At 43.8% G+C, this 6,000-nt stretch overlaps 1 protein-coding gene across 5 annotated transcripts in view; it reads left to right on the top strand.

The window, feature by feature from the left end:
- The first annotated feature begins 1,463 nt into the window (after positions 1-1,463).
- Positions 1,464-6,000, top strand: part of LOC120947233 (cadherin-87A) — a 135,386-nt gene continuing 130,849 nt past the window's right edge. Inside the window, exons 1-2 of one of the 5 annotated variants that reach the window (XM_049607698.1) lie at positions 1,464-1,983; positions 3,522-3,896. The gene's annotated coding sequence lies outside the window, so the exon portion shown is untranslated. Of the gene's footprint in view, positions 1,984-3,504; positions 3,897-6,000 lie in introns of all 5 variants that reach the window. The other 4 variants (XM_040362387.2, XM_049607695.1, XM_049607693.1 and 1 more) reach the window with 4 other exon arrangements.

The following is a 6,000-nucleotide window of genomic DNA, read 5'->3' as shown; positions in this document are numbered from 1 at the left end:
AGAAACAACAGTAGTGATTTCAAGATATCAATACTACCAATTGTGTTTGCTTTAGTGGAATTCGACAAAGTCACCAGAACATTTTTAGTCATTTAGTAATTTGTATAATTTAACTGAATGAATTTTACTATAAAACAAATATGTTGCATGACATTCCAATGGGTCTGGAATATGAAAATGTTTTATTTATCGAAAATATAGTAAGAATGAGTAGCTTCTTTAGGTGTTTTTCTACATTTATTTCATATTTATATTATATTTCAAAATATTTTATTTCATCCCTTCATGTGCAAATGATCGCTTTTCTGAATATATTTGTTTTGATATTTTGCTGACTAGTATTTTCATTTTCTAATTTGCAAGCCATTTGTGGCTTGCAAATTACCTTATACCGGGTAGTCTCGGATAACTTAAAGCTATTATCTATTGATTTTATTAAAAAAGTGTCTGTAACAAATGTGGTTTTGGTTAGAGTTCATTGTAAAGGTTAGTGATACGAAGCAATTTTAAAAGTTTTCGCTGGCAATCACAGTCGGGTGATTTCTATTACATATTACAAAACAATTTTTTTATTATTTTAACGGTCAAATGTTGGAATCATGCCAACCAATACGAATCGATGAATGATTATCCACGGTTTGAAGCTTATTAACAATTCTGCATGCATTCAAATTGACTAGGTATAATTTTCCATGTCACTTTTCGTTGGATCTTTCGTTCGAATGCCATGATCAGCCGGATAGTCTGAATTTAAAGCTGTCCGCTGTATGGATCAGAATAGTAAAACCTAAACCTAAGCCGGTATTATGGTAGAGTCGTCAACTCGTACTACTTAACAACATGCCTGTCATGGGTTCAAGCCCAAACTAGACCGTGCCACCATACGTAGGACTGACTATTCTGCTATGGGGGGTAATCAATTAGTCACTGAAAGCCAACCCCACAAGTGGTTCAGGCAGGCCTTGACCGACAACGGTTGTTGAGCAAAAAGAAGAAGAAGAAACCTAAGACTCATCTTAATCTGACCGCAACAGTATAAAAAAGTTTAGAAAAGGTCTGTGCAGGTCGCAAGGAAAGACAGAGAGGATGGAACATGAATGAAATGATTTTAATAATAGTGTAATAAATGACGAAAACGAATGAATCGCTCCAAAAGTTTTTTATGCAACGCAAGTAGCAACCGTTGTAGTTGAGCAGCCCTGCTGTAGATCAGTCTGGAACAGCTGATCTTCAAATGTCTCTCTACCTTTCTCCGAGCATGTGTGTGTGCGTGATCACCGACGAATTGTATGCTATGCTATGCTCATCATTTTATGCTACCATCAGCACAGTTGAGTTCCTCTCTCACTCTCCATCACGCGCGCTCTCTCTCTCTCTCACTCTCAACATGGACCTAACTCTACCGGTGTTTGTTGTTGGCCTATTCCGCCTGTGTCTCTCATTCGTGACCATTCACTTTACCACCGCCACCGATCTTCTACGCACCTGCGCCCGCGCACGATCGTAAATCGTACGTTGCTGGTGGTGTGCGTACACGGCACACAAATTGTTTGTTGCTGTATTCTCCATCATCTCCAGCATCGTCACCACAGCGAGGGAGAGCGAAAGAGAGAAAGAGAGACAGAGAGGGATCGCTCCGGAAAGAAACTCCACAGGAAGGTCTGTAGCATAAAAAAACGCACCAAGTTTCAACCGACCTCCCTTGGCTGGTTGCCGTGCACGGTCGGTCGTAGTGTGGATGGAGAAAAGTTGCCAAACAAGTTCCCTACGCTCGCTGACACCAACACCAACGGCACAGGTCTTCCGTCGTCTACGGTGCTTGCAGGGTGGCTGTGTAGCGACGCGTTCGCCACTACATCATCACTTTTAGGTCTACCGCGAACGGACGCGCGAGTGCGCGAGTGCATGCGCCACGGTCTGACGAAAAGAACCGGAATCTGGATCGTCGCTCTCGGCAGGGTGACTGGAGCAACGCGTAGAGTGGTAGGTGGCCGGGTCCCGGTGCGTTTGATCTGTGTACGAAAGGTGTGAGCAGGAAAACAAAAGCGATCAAGAAATCGTCAACCCTCCACGGCGTGACTCAGGGCGAGTGAGTGAAACGGCGAATCGATCTCGCTAACGCAGGCGAGAAACACACGAGTGAAAGGTTAGCGAAGAGAAAAGCAAACGTTTCAACAACAACAAAAAAAAGTTCATTAAACCTTCATATTTGGCGATTTAGAAGAGTGTTGGAAGAAGAGTGGGTTTCACCTTCGCAATCAAATGAGCAATCGGTTGGTAAATTGCAAGCTGTCTCGAGTGTGCATGCACTCAAAAGTGCCCAAGTGTCCAATTACTGGTGCGGATAAATTGTTTAATGTGTGTTGTGCCGTTCGGTGTGGGATGTTGGTAGAATCAAGCTGGCTCAGTCAAAGGTCAGGAGGTGGTGCAGTTTGAGTGGAGCGATATTGGATCGTGCTCGTTTACTGGAGTAGTGAAGATCAACACTCCCCGTTCAAGTGATCGTGATCGATGGTAGAACCGCCATCCGCCGCGCATGTGAATAGGGCGAGATTCATTCGCAGCACCCGTGGCAGCTAGTCGGACGGGGCCTGGAGTCGGTCCATTTAAGTGGGTTGACCATGCTCGTTTCACCATCGTCTGTTTGTGTATCTGGTTTATGTGAGTGTGTGTATGTGTGAGTGTGTTGGTGCAATAGTTGCTTTGGGGCCTACGGCTACCATGTCCACACGGGTCTTGCAGAGGAGGTGGAAAAGTGATGCTGTGCCAAGGCAGTGACGCGTCAGGCGAGAAAAATCACGAAAAAGAAAAGCCTTAAAAGTGTCTTCCACTTCAGTCTATGGAGTGTGTGTGTGGTGTTATATTTTACTTGTAAGCAATGAGAGGGAATATTAATAGAAAATGCAAGAAACAAGCATTGCCAGCGTATTTTTGATATTTTTTTGTCTTCGCTTCCAAACCTTTTTTCACCCCTTTTTGGTCCCGTTCTAGCGGGTAGGGCAGCTCTCGGGTTCCAGCTTGCGTACGGGTTGAAGCGGGTTGCGTGCGTTTGTATTGGTAAGATCGTTGGGTTTTCTTCGCTGGAGTCTGCAAATGAGGGCCACCCGTTCCAAATCGGTCGCAGCGCAAGCGAAGGAAAAGAAGAAGGAGGGCCCTACCTATCGTGTGGCGTTTCTTGAATTTCTCTGGATGGAATTTGGGCTAGTGGCAAAGTTGGGTTGTTAATTTTTTGTTATCCCCATTCACACCAAAATTAGCACATGGGAGCACATGATCATTGCTGGATTTGTAACGCTTGTTTTTTTAACGGGTTTGAGTTGTTGCTGTGCTTGGTAAATCATTCAACATTTGATTGCATAACATTACCACTTAACAAGATTTGAATGTATTGGCCTGAATAATCCACGCCAATCAATGCCCTGAAGAGCACATGCAGATTTAGATATCTATGCGATTCTTCAACGTCTTGCGTTAAAAGCTATTACAAGTTGCAATGCGTTGCAGTTCGGTAACGGAAGCAGTTTGGTATTTTGCAGATACCAGCACCAACACTGTTGCACCTCGTTTGCCACCACTTTAATGCAGCGAAACCGTAACCATTGCCTAAGCCCACCAACCGGAGGCTGAAGTGAAGTGTGAATAAGACAAAAGCGTTCGTTTGTCTTTCCGACCCTCCAAGGTGGTGTCGCTCGTGGAAGCAGGTAGTGAAGGAAGCGAACGGAGTGCAGTGTAAAGGTTCTGTTGGGTGGTGTACAGTGAAAACGGAAAGAAGCAACCATTCACCAGTTTGTTTCACCAGAGGTCTTAGCCGCAGCGAGGTCACAGCAGTGTCTTCTCAAGCAAAACACGCTACCGCCGGCAGTTGGGCTGAGAAAATTGTGCCCACCAACGGAACGGTAAGTACGCTTTATTTTCACACCCTATGCCCGAAGAATGTGCTTTCCTGGTGGGCTTCTCATCCCATCGCGTGGGAGCTGTCTGCCAGCAGCTCGGCCTAGGCAAGCCAACCCATTCCATGACGGCATGATGAGCCGCATAGAATTAGACAGTGTCCTCCAGTTATCGTGGCCTTAACATCCAGCACCAAACAATTGCCGTGCCTGATTGCCACCGGTGCTGTTGAAGTTGGAGAAGAAAATTGAAAGTTTCCGTCACCCGGCGAACTTTTGATTTTGGGGAGGGGACGGGCCAACCCAAAACCGTACGCAGCAGGCACCCAATTTGAAATTCATTCACTGGGAAGCTGATTTCATATTCAAGTGTAAAACTTTTGCCACTGGTTGTGTGGGACTCGTGGGTAAGTTACACACGGTTATGAGTTGGTGTAGGTTTGTGTAGGGAAACGGGTAGTGAGCAAAGGAATTTTGGAGGAACATTAACCTATTAAAATAGTCGCAAAAAGACCTTACCAGGTGTCTGTAAAGAATACAAGAGCGTTTTACATCTAAATGGCTGTTTCGTATTTTGGAACTCTTGATGGACTGGTAATGTCAATTTTTATTCGATAGCAAGATAGCATTCCATGCGCTTACATTGTTAACTGGTTTTAAGGTCTTCTAGGAGGATTCAAATAGGAAAAGGCATCGCGCTTGAACAGTCGCTATTTTTGAACTATTGGTATATGCACAATAAGATTTCCACTCTCAGACAACGAGTTTTGTTTATTGAAATTATTGAATTGAATTGAATTTAAAAGTGTGTTATCATTTCTCTAAATTAAACAAACTTTTAAATTAAATGCTGTTAAGAACCAGTGTGATTCTGTTCCAAAAGCTTTCATCGAAAATAGAATTGATTAATCCTATTATTTGTATTTATTTGTGATAAGAACATACATTCAGAAAGCAAGCGATGACCATTTATATCAACACAGCACATTTTCTCCAGCTTTAGCTTCATTTTTGATTCCTCCATTTTATCGATAAAAACGCACAAAATCGTACAAAAAAAAATCGTCCCCAAATTGGAATGGTTACTCCCATTGTTGACCGAAAAAACTTTCTCTCCCATAAACATACCGTTCTTCTTGAACCTTTCATAACACTGCCAAAGAAAGCCGGCTTTATGCTAACACCGGTCAAACGATTTTCCACTGGCGGCAAGCGAGAAGAGCACCGTCTGTAGTTCTGTTAGCTTGTGAGAACGCCAAAACACAATCGTACCGGCTCGTGATCGGCGGGATGGCCTTAATTGATGGCAACTGCCTCGCTGAAAATGCGATCGTCACCATTGAACGAATCACATTCTAATGAACAAACTTTCTTTCGGCTTCGGTTTGATTTGTCACAGCTGTACACAATGCCCCCGCCCCCCTTTGTCGCAACAGCACGCAATGAATGGGCTGGCAGTTTGCGCCCGATGCCAGTTGTCCGTTGGAGTGTGGCTGCATTGGGCGAAAGAAGTGCTAGATCAAACTGATTTACATTTTGATTGAGCTGCCAGCTTCCCGTTGATGGCAAAACTCGTTAAGAAAGCTGTCCATCTCAAAAAGCGGGAGAGTAATGGGGGGTTTACCCCTCTACAGTGAGTGTGTGTGTGTGTTTCACACGCATTTGCAGTTTTTTCTTCTCTCGATTTCCTTCCTTCCCCTACCGTTGACGTCTTTCAGTGGTTGATTGAAGCGTTTAATTTCGCCTTTTCAAATGCGCCACGGGCTTCCAAACACATACACACAAAAAAACTCCATTTTCGCACAGAAAATGCGTTCTTTTTAATGTCAGCACTCTTTTAAACGTTTTTTTTAACATTTGAAAAAGCACTCTTTGAAATTTGTTTGTTGCTTTTCAGGCTCTATCCGGTGGTGCTGCGACAGCACACTCAGTCAGCCGAGTGCGGGAAGTATATGCAGAGAACAAACGTCACAAAAATCAAAACAGTGTGTTGTGGCTGTTTGAAATATTGGTGCAACAATTGTTTCTCTGCAAGCTGCAAGCGTTTCGTTGCACTGTTTTCCGCTTTTTTTGTAAACCAAAGTTTTTGTAAAACAGGATCTTAACGATG

This window comes from Anopheles coluzzii, chromosome 2 (genome assembly GCF_943734685.1).
Source record: "Anopheles coluzzii chromosome 2, AcolN3, whole genome shotgun sequence".
NCBI lineage: Eukaryota > Metazoa > Arthropoda > Insecta > Diptera > Culicidae > Anopheles > Anopheles coluzzii.
The sequence above is the reverse complement of the archived record's forward strand: the minus strand, read 5'-3'. Positions and strand labels throughout refer to the sequence as shown.